Source organism: Cuculus canorus, chromosome 1 (assembly GCF_017976375.1).
Source record: "Cuculus canorus isolate bCucCan1 chromosome 1, bCucCan1.pri, whole genome shotgun sequence".
Classification (NCBI taxonomy): domain Eukaryota; kingdom Metazoa; phylum Chordata; class Aves; order Cuculiformes; family Cuculidae; genus Cuculus; species Cuculus canorus.
Window position 1 is genome coordinate 42,864,784 of NC_071401.1, and position 15,167 is coordinate 42,879,950.

Consider the following 15,167-nt stretch of genomic DNA (forward strand, 5'->3'; position numbering starts at 1 on the left):
CCAGTTTTGCTCACTAATCAGTCTGCATGCAAGTTTTTAGGAAGGATTTAGCTCTTCTAGCATGCAGTGGAAGAAGAATCTGAGAACCTTTACTCAGCTGTTGCAACAACTGCTTGAAATAAGTTATGATGGGCTTCTCAGTGTGTCATTTCTGTGTACCTCTTAGGGATGTAAGTTCTTTACACACGAAATTGCCTTCCAAAGCAGCATATGTATTAATCTATATAAGAAATGTAGTTAAAACCTTCCTGAGGAATGTATTTTTTACCCTGCACATACATTTACTGGAGCTTGAATATTTCTTGTACTGAGATATGTCCTATTCTATTCAGTTCTATCTGAACTAATTATTTCAATGTCCATGAGCTCGAACAGAGGTTTCATTGTTTGGACATACCAGGTAATGATATTCTATCAAGATAAGTTCAGAGCGTGTTTCTATCTTGTCTGTCCACCATTTCATAAAGTTGGGTGTGTGGTATGGCTTCCTCTACAGCGCTCAGGTTTAATCCTGTTCTGTCACTCTGCTGTGATATCCAGGCAATTCTCTTGGGTCCTGCATTGTAATTTGCTGCCTATGTCCAGTTTGAACACTAGCCTTTTAATGGCATTTCTCTTTCACTTGGGAAATAAGTCCTAATAGCTGGGACTTCGTTGTCCTTCCCGTGTCAGCAACTGTATTATTTACATCAGTCCTAGACCTGATGTGGTCTTATCCCAGGTGACAATTGCTAAAAAGACCACACTAAGGATTTAGCTACATGGCTAATCACATCCTGGTGTTTGGACCTGAGCCTATTTACTGGCATGGATGTGACTTGAGAACAAGTACCTGTCAGGCCACGCCATTACTGTGCCTTTGGGGATGCCTGTGTCTTTCTGTGTGGGCTCCACATCAGAAACCTTTTATATTTTCACCTGAACAAAACCCAGGTGCATAAGCACAGCCTTTTGTGCTCCCTGTAGCATCTGTACCACCCCTGAGTGCAGTCACTGCTCCACATCCACATTGTCCATCTCATTCCCCTCTTCTACCACTCTGTTACAGCTACTGCAATAGACTGCCTTTCTCTTCCCTGCTCTTCCGTCCACACGACCTTTCCTGTGCCACGTACACAGTGGCTTAATCTGAGCAGCAGCAGAGTTTACTCCCTCTACAAATATCCGCAACACTGTGATTTAAGTTTTCTTCTTGTGTTTAGGAGCTACAGCATAAAACCCTGATGGTTCAAAAACTGTCCTGTTTCCAAGATGAAATGGCTAACCCCAAAGATCCTGAAAGTTGAACTCGGAGTCTAACACATTAAGCCCCCTGGCAATTTCAGAAGAGGTTAGTCATCTTGTCTGGTCAGTCTGGAGCACAACAGATCCCAGTTTAAAGACATTTAGGCATTTCCCAAGACTTGGCTGCATCTGAGCCAGCTCAAAAATTTTCTTTGAGGGATTTGACAGCAGACCAGGATGTTTCTGGAGAGTAAATGTCTAGTGGGTTAGATAATGCTGGAAAGTAGGCAGTCTTGATCCCTGGGATTTAGGCACATGGATTTTGTCCAGGTCCAAATATAATTTTGAAAGGTGTATGTATTCCTCCTCAAAATAATCTGGAAAAAAATTGTATGTGCTAATACCTCTACTACCTATAGTCATATACTTAATGACTTTAATTTTTAATGAAAGCTCTGTATTTGCATAACTAAATGACACGTCTGCATCAAAAGGCCCTTGGCATACAGCTCACCACTGTGCATTGTACACTGCAGCTCCATCCCAGGCTGAGGTGCCAAGCACTCTGTTCAGCCACCCTGGTACCATAAATGGGGAGATTCATTCCTCCTGTGTAAATAGGAGACAAACTAGCTCTCAGGTAGCACAGGAAAACAGAAATAAATGTTTTTTCTCCTTAAAAGAGTAAAAAGTAGCTGTAGAAGGAAGATTCATCCTTTAAAAGTATGAAAAATATTATTTAAATTTAGTAGAGGAAAAAATATATTGAAATGATGCAACAGAAAACAGTTACTGACATCCCTACTGAAACGTGACACGGGTTCCAGGATGTTCAGGCACTCCTGCTGGGACATATAATCTGCATTTAAATTACAAGATTCAGCCATATGTCTGGCTGGGAAATAAAAGGGCTGGAGTGATAGATACCACCTTGAGCTTCTGCTGCTGGAGTCTCATTCTGCTCATTCACTCTCCCAGCACCGTGGTCTGTTCCCAGAAAAACTCTATTCCTATTAAATGATATCTGTATGTCTCCAGGGCCTGTTTTAGAACTAAGCAGTTTCTTTTTTTTCTCAGAAACTATATATCAAACCTTTGGTCAGAGCAAGCTTTTGAATAATATTGTCCTCTGGTTATTTAATGTGTAATAACTTATCACTTTAACCCATGCAACTTTTATTTGAGATTTAGGCTATGAAATATAATTGGGGATTTGTACTGTTCAACGTAGGAAAAGGCAAATCTTCCTCATTTACAAAACCCTGTCTCTCCACTCCTGCGTGTGTGTGCGGGTGTTATAAAATGAGAGAACTATTTCCCTATAATTCAAGTAATTTTTAATTATATTTTTTGCCCAGCTCGTATTGGTTAACCTTAGCCTTTATTTTCAGTGAGAAAAACATATTTTTGTTCATCCTCAAGTCAATACAGTGTCTTCTTTGTAGCTGCTGGATCTATTCTATAATGGCTTAGACTTTATTTCTTTTAGATTGTGAGAAGGTACTATTACAATATTTCCTTTATTATTGTTATTTATAAACACTGGAACAGGTTGCACAGGGAAGTTGTGGATGCCCCATCCCTGCAGGTGTTCAAGGCCAGGGTGGATGGGGCCTTGGGCACCCCATTCTAGTATAGGTGTTCCTGCCCATGGCAGGAGGATTGGAACAGGGTGATCTTTAAGGTCTTTTCCAACCCAAAACATTCTATGATCCTATGATTTGCACATACACAACAGAAATAATTTAATTGGTGAGAAAAATCTCATTTTTAGTATTATGAAGAAGAAAAAATATAACACCACAACAACAAAGATGTCTGAAATATAGAGCTTTTTCCCACATTTTCAATGTATTACTGTTTCTGGACGTGATGTTTTTTGACTTGCCATTCCACATGGCTTGGTTTTAAGAAACACAGCATAACATAGGCTTTAGGACTTGATGAAGGTACCAGAGAATGACAAAGCCATGACCTGGGTCTGGAAATCAGAAATAGTCCCAGAATTTACAGTCTTCACGGCAATCCTTGGAGGCAGCCAGGGAGGACACTCCTCATGGCATCAGCATGTTGTCATTCTTGTAAATACTACTTTGAACTTGATGAGGACATCAAGTAGAGCTAGGAATTTGATGGGGAACTCAAGAAGAGCTGAGCTGAAAGCTGGTACTCTTCAAAGGGAAAGTTGACTCACAAGGACTTCAAAGGATGATGCCAACCTGGTGCTGTCCCAGGGAATATTCTGGAAAAGATGGTTTTGCAGGTGAGTGAGACAGAGATCAAAGGAAGCCTTGCTGTGGTGTATTTTCAGTCTGTCCAAGCCACTTGCTATCATTTGCCTGCACTGCTTTTGAATCCCTGCTGTTTGGCCGAGCTCCTGGCTGAGCCCTGGCCGAACTGATGTGGCATGAGGACCATCACTAGCATTGGCAGTGGCGGGGCAGACTCCCTGCGGGCCTGGGCTGCTGCCTGGTTTCTACTGAATCCATCAAGTGAGGCAGAGCTTTGAACTCAGCTCTCACTTGCACATCTCTGTGTTTTCATTACCACTTTGGGAAAAAAAAGAAAAAAAGATAAAAGACTGTTAGTTGAGACCAAGTGTGAACTGATAAAAAGGGATGTCCTTGTGAATTGCTCCCAGAATTGTCACTGACCTCTAGTAAGGATAAACAAATACAATAACTAGTATAACAACTCTGAAGGTACTGATTTTCATAGCATTTTTATAGTTGTTTCATTTCAGGGCAGTTTTAATTAAAACTAAGCACTGGTAGTAATCATATGGTATACGCTTCCTTTTGGTAGCTTTGAAAGATCTTTTTTTTCTTAAAAGATCCTGATAGTGAGGTTGATAAATCATCTAAAAGAGCATGCATGAAAACTTGTAAAATCTAATTTGGTACAGAATTTTTCCACATATGGCACATATTCTAAGTAAGTGTTTTATAAGACAGAACACAGAGTTTTTACGGAGCGTAGTTTGGTATGTAGTATAAATACAAATAATTTTGTATATATGCCATACACAAAATACTATAGGCATCTGTATAAAGGAAGACAGTATGACAAACCTCCAGGAGCCACAAAGTCTACCTGGTACTTGTTACGCATTTTAACAACAGTTGCCTAATGGATGTTCTAAAGCCAAAGAAACCCTTTGGGTCTTTCTGAGAAGAATGCATACATAAGCGTCCATGAAATATGTCATCCCTTTCAGTCATTTACAATAAGGAAATACCAGCAAAACACTGTTTAAATTGCTTTAAGGATCTGATATAAATCAACAATAGCCAGGAAATTTAAGAAAGCCAAAGCCTGACACTCCCTCTTCAACACATTACACCCTATTTTTGTGAAGTGAGTTGGAAGCCTTGGGTATCCCACCTCATTTTTAGTTCCTGATTTATGTTAGACCCTAGGGGAGAAGTACCAGCAATAACAGCAGCTTCCACCCCAGACCTTGCACTGCGAAGGTTCAGATGAAATCACAAGAAGTCACATGACCTTTACATAAACGATCAGTAACTTTTTGCCCTGAGATATCATTACCCAGCTGAGGACAAGTCCCCGCTCTGCCTGGCAGCTCTCTGTGGCATCCTGAGCTGCCCGGCCAGTGCTGGTACAGATGTAATGCCCTGAGGAAGCGTGGGACGCTGTATAATGCCAGCACTTCAAAGCCTGTAGGACATTTTCCATGCTGGGTTCAGCTCACCTGCGGGGCTAATGTTGGGGTGGCAGCACTGCCCATACCTCTGCTGCCAGGCCTTTCTGTTCCTGGCAGTCCCCAAAGATGCCTTATGGTCAGGGTCTCACTGTGGTGTGGCCTTTTCTGCCCAGCTACGCTGCTGGGAAAGGGTGCCCAGCTTTCAAGCTGCAGGATACATTTCATTATATATATAGGCATACATAGTGACAATATACAGTCAGTCTCAATCTTTCCTCAGATACTACCCAGAAAGTTACATCATTCTAAGACTCACTGTTTGGGTTTTATTTTGTTTTAAATTAAGACAAGCTGTATATATTTCATTCCAATGCAGGGTTAGTTGATGCAGGAGGATTAGGTTAAGGCATTTTTAACTACCTTTTTTAATAGAATCATAGAATCACAGAATCATTAGGGATGGAAAAGACCTCTAAGGTCGTCAGGTCCAACTGTCAGCCCAACACCACTGTGCCTACTAAACTATGCCCCAAAGTGCCACATCTACACATTTTTTTACTATCTCCAGGGACACTGACTCCACCACTTCCCTTGGCAGCCTCTTCCAATGGTTCTCCACTCTTTCAGTAAATAAATTTTTCCTAGTACACAATCTAAACCTCCCCTGGCACAACTTGAAGCCATTTCCTCTTGTCTTGTCAGTTGTTACTTGGGAGAAGAGACCCACCTCGCTACAATCCTTTTAGGGAGCTGCAGAGGGTGATAAGGACTCCCCTCAGCCTCCTCTTCTCCAGGCTAAACAACTCCAGTTCCCTCAGCCTCTCCTCATAAAATTTGTGCTCCAGACTCTTCCCCAGCTTTGTTGCCCTTTTCTGGACACACTCTATCTGCTTGATATGTTTCTTGTACTGAGGGGCCCAAAACTGAACCCAGTATTCAAGGTGACATAGTATTCAGTGAAAAAGGTTATCTCTATTTTTTCCTGCTCTCCTATTGCACTGATAAATGCTTGGCATCGAGTCCCAAATCTGCTTTGGATCCTTGGATAAAGAAGGGGGCATCTTCCCCAAAGCCTTCTGGGCACCTGTAACCTCAGCACCATTCTCCTACTTCTGCAGCAACAGCTCCCATCCTACCCTTGTCATGCCAGTGTCCTATCCTTGTCATCCCTGGGGATTCCTCCTGGCTGAGGGCAGAGCTGTCACTGCCTCTGCAGCCAAGGGAACATCCCAGAAGTCAGAGAGGTGGCTAGGCCCTGAGGTCTCAGGACAAAACCAAGATCTGCATGAAAGCCTCAGCTCCCTTTGCTATTCTGTAATTTTAATTATGATGCTGATCCATGGTGAAACAAGACTTCCTTGTAAGATTTCTTTTTACTGTCAGCTTTCATAGTCAGAAGAAATTTCCTAGGCAATTTGAGCTTCTAACATTACAGACACCATGTTTGTTTTGAGCAAAAAAAAAATCATGTCTGCATTTTTTAAGAATTTTTCAACCTTTAGACATGTTGGCAAGGCATCAGTTCAGTAGGATCTTTTGTGTGAAGGCATATAGACAGGAAAGCATAGTACCAGGTGTGAGTGCAATGTGCCACTGGTCTGTTAATGACAAAGAACAACAATGAGAAGGAGCTGTAAACCAGACAAAGCAAAATGAGGAAAGAGTCATCCACAGAAGTAGGTGCATGGCAACTACCCAGTTATTGTATGTTTTCTTGGTTCTTGTATCTAAAGTCATTAGTGTAAAAGCAGCATTTGTTAGGAACATCTGTACAGCTGCGTCTGAGAGGTTTCGTTTTGTGTCGGTTTGTTTGTCCTTTTGGTGTTTTTTTCCCCCAAGTACTGCTTTCCACAGTGGCATCTTTGTAAAATAAACTAACTAAAATCAATTTACAGGGAAATGTCTAAACACAGTGGCTCAACTTTTGCACCCTCTATTAAATATTAACCCTGAATTTTCATAATGCAACAACAAATATAACAACATTTCAAAAGATATGTCATAATTTTAAACTTTTATCTTTAAATTCTGCCCTCATTTGTGCTCAGTAACCCCTCTGACTTAAATCTATTTATTTCAGTAAGGTGAGTTGCACTTGTAGCAATGAGTGGAAAACATGAGATAGTTCTTATTAAAGTAAAAATTTCGGTGTTCCTATAAGTATATTAGAAGACCTGGCATGTGTAATATTATTTTCAGCCAGCTTGGTGAATTTGTGTTGAGCAGATAAAATAGGAAACCAAAATAAAAGGAGTTTCAAAAAGGAGAGCAGAGGAGAACATAATAAATACGTGCCAGAGCCAGAAGCTATCAACTTCATATCCTTTTCCCCTGAAGTGTATCCGTGATGTGCAGAGTCAATAGCAGAGGTATTTCCCAAACTCGGCCTCTGAACTCGCAGCTGGACTCTGTCCCTGCCCAGCCTCCCACTGGCCCTGGCAGACTTTCAGACAAGCCTAGATGGTTGTGCATACAGATATGGTAACTTGACCAGTGATCTAGATAAGACCCATTTTCAGAGGGCACACAATTTTAAGGGCATATTACTGCCTCCCGTCTACAGGAGAAACCTGCAGTGACGTCTCTGCTTGGGACAGCCATAGTTTCAGAGGATTGCAGGGGCTGACATGCAGAGGCAGAGATTCCACATGGCAGCTCTGTGAACGTGGCAAAGGACTGGAGGGAAAATATGAAGAGAAGATGAATTTGCTCAGCACTAAACATGTTTATTTTTACTTCTCTGAAGCTTCTGAAAAATCACTGAGCAAAACTCCAGGGTATAAATCAAAGGGAGAGAGAAAAAGAAAAAGGGCAAGTGAAAGAAAGTCATTATTTGATTGGCAATGAAAGATTACTCAGGGTCCATAACTGTGTTTACTTAGCTCAGCTTTGAGTTCACCATTCTGAAACCCTCAGAAGAAATCTATGTTAAAAACAAAAACTGAAACAAAAAAAGCACAAAGAGTTTACAGGAAAATGACATGCATAATAACAAGCGGAAGTTTGGGATTTACCACCTGTGGTCGCACAGCTATGTTTTCTTTACTATTAATGCATATTTAATAGAATTAAGAGTTGAAATTACAGAAACAAAGGTTAAAATGATGAGTATAGAAATAGCTATCTGATTTTTTTTTTTCTCTTTTCAATTTTATGCCCTTCAGCCACACCTCTGCTCAGCCCAATCTACAGTGTGAGGCCGGAAAGTCAGTACTAGGCACGAGGTTACAATAAGTACTGTTCTCACTTGTTCACTATAAGCTCCCTATTTCCTTCTTAAAAGTTGTTTTTAAAAGGATCTGCTTGTGTAATTGTGCAGCAGCAAGCCTTGGTAACCTCAATCCCCAAGAATGTTTTCAATGACTTCTTCCTGCCCAGTTTTTCCATGTGATTGAGAGTGAACTGTTGGGAATGGAGGAGCTGACTGTGTTAGCGGAGCAGACAGATGCAAAACAGAGATTATGTTAAAATCCTTTTTTTTTTCTTCCCAGTGTTATGATTGCTTTTAAACAACGCCCCCTCATTTTATTTTTTCAAGTCCTTTTTGTTGGCACAGGCCTTCCAGCAGCAAAGTAGACCCTAGTTTTAGAGATGAGAATATTAAAACAGAGGAACAGGCACATTTCACCCACCACATGGCTGGTGGCATCAAACCCAGGCTGTGGATCACTCCTGGCTATGAAGAGGCTGGGGAGTTTTGCAGTGACAGTATGAGTCAACATGGCCATTTGCATGACAGATATGTAAATAAAAAAAAAAGGTTGGAAAACGGTGGCTAGAGCATCAAAAATGAAATGTCTGCTGTCGAGGGGAGCCAGGATCCTTAATACAAACACATACCTGTACCACATGGGTAGCAAATCAAGATTTGTTTATTTACAGTATCAGTTTTGGTTATGGAGAACTATTAAAAACCTAAGGGCAAAATGACCTTGAGAAGCTCACATTATGAAGAATTAATTATTACCCTCTGACAGACCCCATTTATCACCATGAAAACCAGATACATTAATTAGAGCACTTCTGGTATCAGAGCAAACCTGTTCCCTTCATGCTAGATTTTGTTTTAGATTTTGTTCCCAGAGGGAACACAGGAATTCTTAAACATATCAAAGAGCAGTTCAAAGATTTTCCACTACGATGAGTTAAAAGTAATTTTTTTTGTCCCTGAGTCAGGCTCCATAATAACCTCCATAATCAGAGAATTATCTTTGCTAGTGACAGACAAAATTAATAATCAGAGTTTTGTTTTTTAACCCTACCTGTCACCTAGAGTGCTGACATTGAGGACCGCAGGCTAGATTATTCAGAAATTAACATGATGTGATGTTGCTGGATGCAGCATATTTCTGTGAGTTTAAAAACATGCCACACTGTGGCAATGCAGAGTAGGCAGCTTTTAAAGTTTCGATTAAATCTAAGTGAAAGTCTCCCATGACTCATTCAACTTTTGCCATTACCTTATATATTGTGATAACAGTGTAATGCAAGGTAGGGATTTAAAAGGACAAGAACATAAATCTTTCTTTGAGATTGATGACATTTTGCTTGTTGCTTATGCATCAAGAAGATGGAAGGAGCTTGCTGTGTTGCTGTTACCCACCCTACTCCTAGTAGGAGTGCAAAATGAAAACTTTACACTTGGATCAAACCCTGTATTTGTCTCCAGGACAAAATTTCCCATCAAGTTAATAGAATCATAGAATCATAGAATGGTTTGGGATGGAAGGGATTTTAAGGATAATACAGTTCAAGCCCCCTGGCCATGGGCAGGGACATTTTCCACTGAATCAGGTTGCTCGAAGCTTCATCCAACCTCTGCTTGAATACCCCCAGTGATGGGGCATCCACAGCTTCTCTGGGCAACACGTTCCAGTGTCTCACCACCCTCACAGTAAAAAAATTCTTCGTAATATCTCATTTTAATGTCCCCTCTTTCATCTTAAAACCATTACCCTTCATCATATCAGTCCACTTTCTGATAGAGAGCCTTTCCCCAGCTTTCCTGTAGGCGCCCTTTAAGTAGTGAAAGTCCTTAGGAACATCCCAAGGAACCCTTACTGCTTTGTTAGCCACAGTAAGCTGCAAGGTCCCCACCATTGATTTGGTCGCAATTTTCCCTGCATGGGGAAAAAAAACAAACATGCAAATATGATGCCCCAGCACTCCATATTCTCAGCTATTCAATCCAATTGGTCTGTCTCTTTAAATGAAGCACAGGCTGGAACACTCTATCTGCTTCTCAGAAAGCCGAAGGTGGATGTGTGCCAGAGATTTGTGCAGCTTCCTGGCTTTGCTGATAAAGAAGGGCCACCGTGAGGTAAACCTCTGTTTTCTCCCAGCACATTTCCTCTGTGACTGCCCAGAAACAAGGGACTCAGAAGACACGGAAAACATGGAGACCATGGCACCAGAGCTAACTGCCTGTGCAGGAGGAGGCTGCTGAAAAGTTCATGCACTTCTACATTTAGAAACGTGAGCTTCAAGCTTGAGCATTTGCATCAGCAGGTGGAAAGATTGAGAAAGCACATCTAATGCTGAAAGTTAATGACAGTGTTTGATCATGCTAACCAGCAAATGGCAAGGCAGGGTCACGGGAGTTAATTATTCAAGTGACTGCTAAAAGAAATGTTTAAGAAATGCTGGTAGTTTGCACTGACTGCAATGGCAAGTGACTAATCATTTCAAAGTTTAACCTTGACAGCTCTAAGCAGACCCTTCTTGCTCTTTTTCTGGTTTTATTTTTTTTAAATCAATACTGTCTGCCTTGCAGGTGGAACATTACAGGTTTTGTAGCAAAACCTACCCTAGCTGGCTAGACAGACACCTGTGACATGCAGGCAAGAGCTTCAAGAGAGAAGATATGTGGTTTAGAGGTGTTCAGCTCTGGGAGAAGCATCTCTCACCTAACCTCCTGCGGGATGCAGGGCTGCTCTCCTCGCTTCTTGATACTCGTGTATTTAGATTATAACCTCTTTGGGGCAAATTCCACCTTGTTTGTTCAGTGCCAAGCACAATCAGGTCCTGCTTGCTGCCGATGTCCCTCGGCACTGCCATGATATAAACATTAACATAGAGAGACTGCTCATACCTGCATAGTCCCAGCTGAATCCACCACTTAAAAAATTTCATTATTTTTTTGGGGGCCTGGATAATTTAAAAAACTCCCAGGCAAAATACAATTACTGCCTTGCCACAACCGCTAAGCTTCTGTGGGACATAGCTGCATAATTTTAAAAGCCAAACATTCCACTAGACCTCTTTGTTTCAACAATCAAATACCAGACAGGGAGGTAATACTGGCAATGTTTTTTTCTTCTTATGCATTCTGAACTGCTTTACAACTTCAAATACTGATATATGAGTCTACAATAAGAAAGAAAAAGCAAGCATAAGCTAACAGTTTATAACAACAGTACAGCATAGGTACAGCACTTCTTTTCCCAAGTATGCACAGAGCTGTCACTTGATCTCTCAGGGAACCACAGCAATCTCCAGACTGGGGCACAGCATGTGTTTAATAAACAGTATTTGAGGTTTGGACATGGACAGGAATAACTTTTTTTTCCCACTTACAGCTCTAATAAGGATAAAGAAAAAAAGAAAAGTATATTTAATGCATATATGCTTATTAAGGTACAGAAACTAAGAGAAAGGCAGACTTGGACAACCGAAATATGAAAAATATGATATAGAGGGTAAAAATGAAATTTGAGCTGGAAGATAAGAGGGCAACTAAGTCAATATTACTTTTTTATAGAAAAAGAATCCCTTTGAGGTTGTAATCCTGTTATTTAGAAGCCTGGCTTTACCCTTATCTGAAAATCAGAACCCCCAGTGTTATTTGCACCCATTACTGGGGTGGGCTTTGCAACTGGAATACCTCAAAGGGAAGACCGCCAAATCCTCAGTGGTATTGCCTGTGGGAAAAACTGAATTCCTCAAGAGTAATTGATTCTTGATTACAAATCATGAAATCACGGAGGTTATGGGAGCTTCCTGCTCTTCCTGCTTATCATGTAGGGGTGCTAGAAACGTTTTCCAACTGGTTTCACAAGGAGACAAGGAAGTCAACTTGTAAGATGGGTAAACGTAGGCATGATCAACCCTTCATTAAAAGTTGCCTTGCATCCATTACCCAAAATGGGTCTTCAGTAACAATCCACAGTCCCCTGGATATATACTACAGTGATTACCCTTGTCACAAGTTTAAGTCCTGCTGCCCAGGGTGTCATTGTCTCTGGAACTCCTGGATCAGCTTTCAAATACCTGTCACAATCTAGAAATGGGCTTTCCTTCCTGAAAATCCAGCCTTATGAGCACAATTGCCACCTCTGCAGACAAACATCCACAGCTTGGAGGCTGAACTTGAGCGCAGACTCAAGTAGCAGTCCTTGTTCTCCAAGTAGGAACCATGAAAGATAAACTTCAGAAAAAATGAGTAAATACAGATGTTCATTTGGATAATCAGAGGACTTGTAAAGCTGGGTTACCACAGAGATTGCTGGGAAAGCTGGATGACAGAAATATGATGCATTCTACCTGAATCCATTAGAAGACAGGAGAAAGTCCAGGACCACGCTTGAAATTGAATTTCATTTTCTGTATCAGTGGAGCAGTCCCAGACATCATAGGGAGCTATCAGTGCCCAGGAGGAAGGAATCCTAGCCATGGCTAGGAGAAGTGTACTCAGTGAGAAGGGCAAGGGTATTGGGAGGCAGGAAGCATAAGTAGAAAGAGAACCTTTTGTGCAACTCATACCTAAAAATAAATATAAAAGAACATAATAATAATAATAATGTTATCATTGCAAACAATCCAGTGACAAGTCAGGCTACATTAAGGGTAAGCTTGTAAGATAAGCATGTAGATTAAAGATTGCAGAAAGCAGAGGTCTGGTTTTCAAGTCCTATTGTTCAACTCAAGAGCAATTTACACTCCAGTGGTACTTGGACTGAGGCAGAAGGACACAGTGAAAGCAGTGCGAGTGGTTCATAGTTCACTTTGCTTTGGCCAGGGAAGCTAGAAAGCCATAACCATTCTTTGCTTGTAGATTTTTTGTTGCTTTAAGCATGAATATCCCTTTTGTCCTCTAACAATCCCACTTTTGTGTTGAGGAAGACAGTCTTTGACCCTTTCCTGGACTAGGAAACGAACCCACTTGAAGCAGCAGGATGCTGCTTTTTCAAAACTACTTTGTGGTGCTTCTTTTGAGGCCATCACTGGTGTTATGCAAGCCAGGGTGATTTCAAGTTACTCCAGCTAATTTGCCTCCGTCAGTCTAGATCAATGGTGACAACTGCTGCTTACAATATGCTTTTTTGTAATGTTCCCTGCACCATTCTAGCATTTATTCCATAGGAATAATTTCAATTTGTGGTTAAATATCTTCAGCTCAACATCAGGCAAAGGGGATGAAAAGAGGCTCTATGCCATCCTCTCCTGATGCCAGCTTACTTGTTTTTCTGAGTATCTTCATGGGAAATCTTTCAGCCAGTTTCGAGATTTCCTTCCTTCTGTAAACCCACTGGTTTTAGATAGTGTGGCAGTGGCACATACTCTCAGGTAAGTGTTGGTACTTAGATGTGCCTGAGCACCCTTTATAGCCATTGAATGTGATTCAGAGGCAACAGACACATATTTAGTGCATTTTTAGGAACTGCAAGCTATCTACAATTTTACTTACCTGTCTAGTTTCCAGCTGCCGCTGGAGAAGGGTCTTTGTGGATCTGTCCTGGGCCACATCTGTTACATCCACATGGATAGCTTGGATACCATAAATGATCTCGAACAGCACTAGATCCTTATCTGTAGACAAACAAAATAAGTTCCAATCTCACATCATCTAGCTCCCTCTATACTTACTAGTAAGAAATACGTGTCAGTTTACCTCACCTATCTGAGATGGGCTGATGTGCCTCCTGGGCATTCCTGTCTCTATACACTGATATAATAGGAATTTAGATGAGTAGATGAGGTGTGATGACTTTTTTTAGATGACTATAGTGAGGTGAAACGAATCCCATCCATATTGGCACATGATTAATGTTGGAACAGTAAGCACCTTGCACTTTGCTCTTAAATGTCATAATAATTTTGGTTAGATTTAATGTGTTTTTAAAAGTGTTCCTGCTTTTATTAAATTGATCCTTTTTAATTATAATCCAGTAAATTTCAGAAGAGGTCTTAAAAGGTAGTGATTTATACATCTGTGTTAAAAAATCAGAAATATTAGACAGCAAGCCAGCAGACTCCTACAGAATTCAGAACATTCATTTGAGAACCAATTCAAATCCCATGCAAGTCAAATAAAGGGATAAGTATGTACAAGGCATATTGCTATATTGTGACAAATTGTAAAGAAGCTTTCAGCTATATAGCAGTTTGACAGGCTGTTCAAAATCAAGTGTTTAACCTCACTCTTTACCCTGGTAGTCAGTTTTCCCTCTTTGCTTCACACATAAATTTTGTCATATTTAACACACAAAAGAAGAAAAAGGTATTATTTTCTTTACTGAGAGCCAACTTTGTCATGATGCACCTCATCACTCTTCTTGTCTTTTAACATAAGAAAATCATCCTGTACTTGCTTGGATAACAAACATCTTTCCTAGCAATAGTCCTGATATCCGGAATAGGGATTTATGAGGCTGTAGTCTTGCCCCTTGGGAATAACTGCTAGTGTATTAATCTGCCAAATCTCCCCCATGAAAACACCCAAGAAAGAAAAAAACCCAAACATAACATTTTTTTTCTGCAGTCCTGTCTCTCTAAAGATATGGGCTTTATTTACTTCCTCTGAGCAGTGAGTGTTCATGTTAGTGGTGTAACCTCAGTAATCCATTAAAGCTCATAAACCTCCATAACAGTACTCAAAAAGCATTTATAGACTCAAAAACAGAAGTCAGGGCATATCCCTATCATAAACAACACTTTTTTTGCAGTGTTCATTCCATAGATTTAGTCATTCATTGCTCAGTCACACCTTGTAGTGTTTCTGGACAATAAATACTTACAAGAACTGGTGATTTTCATGCATTATCTATATCATCTTCTTTTCTTAGATTGCCCTATCTGGATCACTATTAAAACAGCTGCTGCAGTTACTGAATTTCTCCTGGTATATCCCACTCAGCAGCTGCATCTCAAAAGAATTCTGCTGGTCTGCTGCAGAGCTGCTTGTGAGATGCCAGAAGGAGTGAGGAATGAAGGGAAATACCTAAAATGCCTAAAAAACCCAAGAAAAACTGAATTATATCAGATAAATTAAAAGTACCTG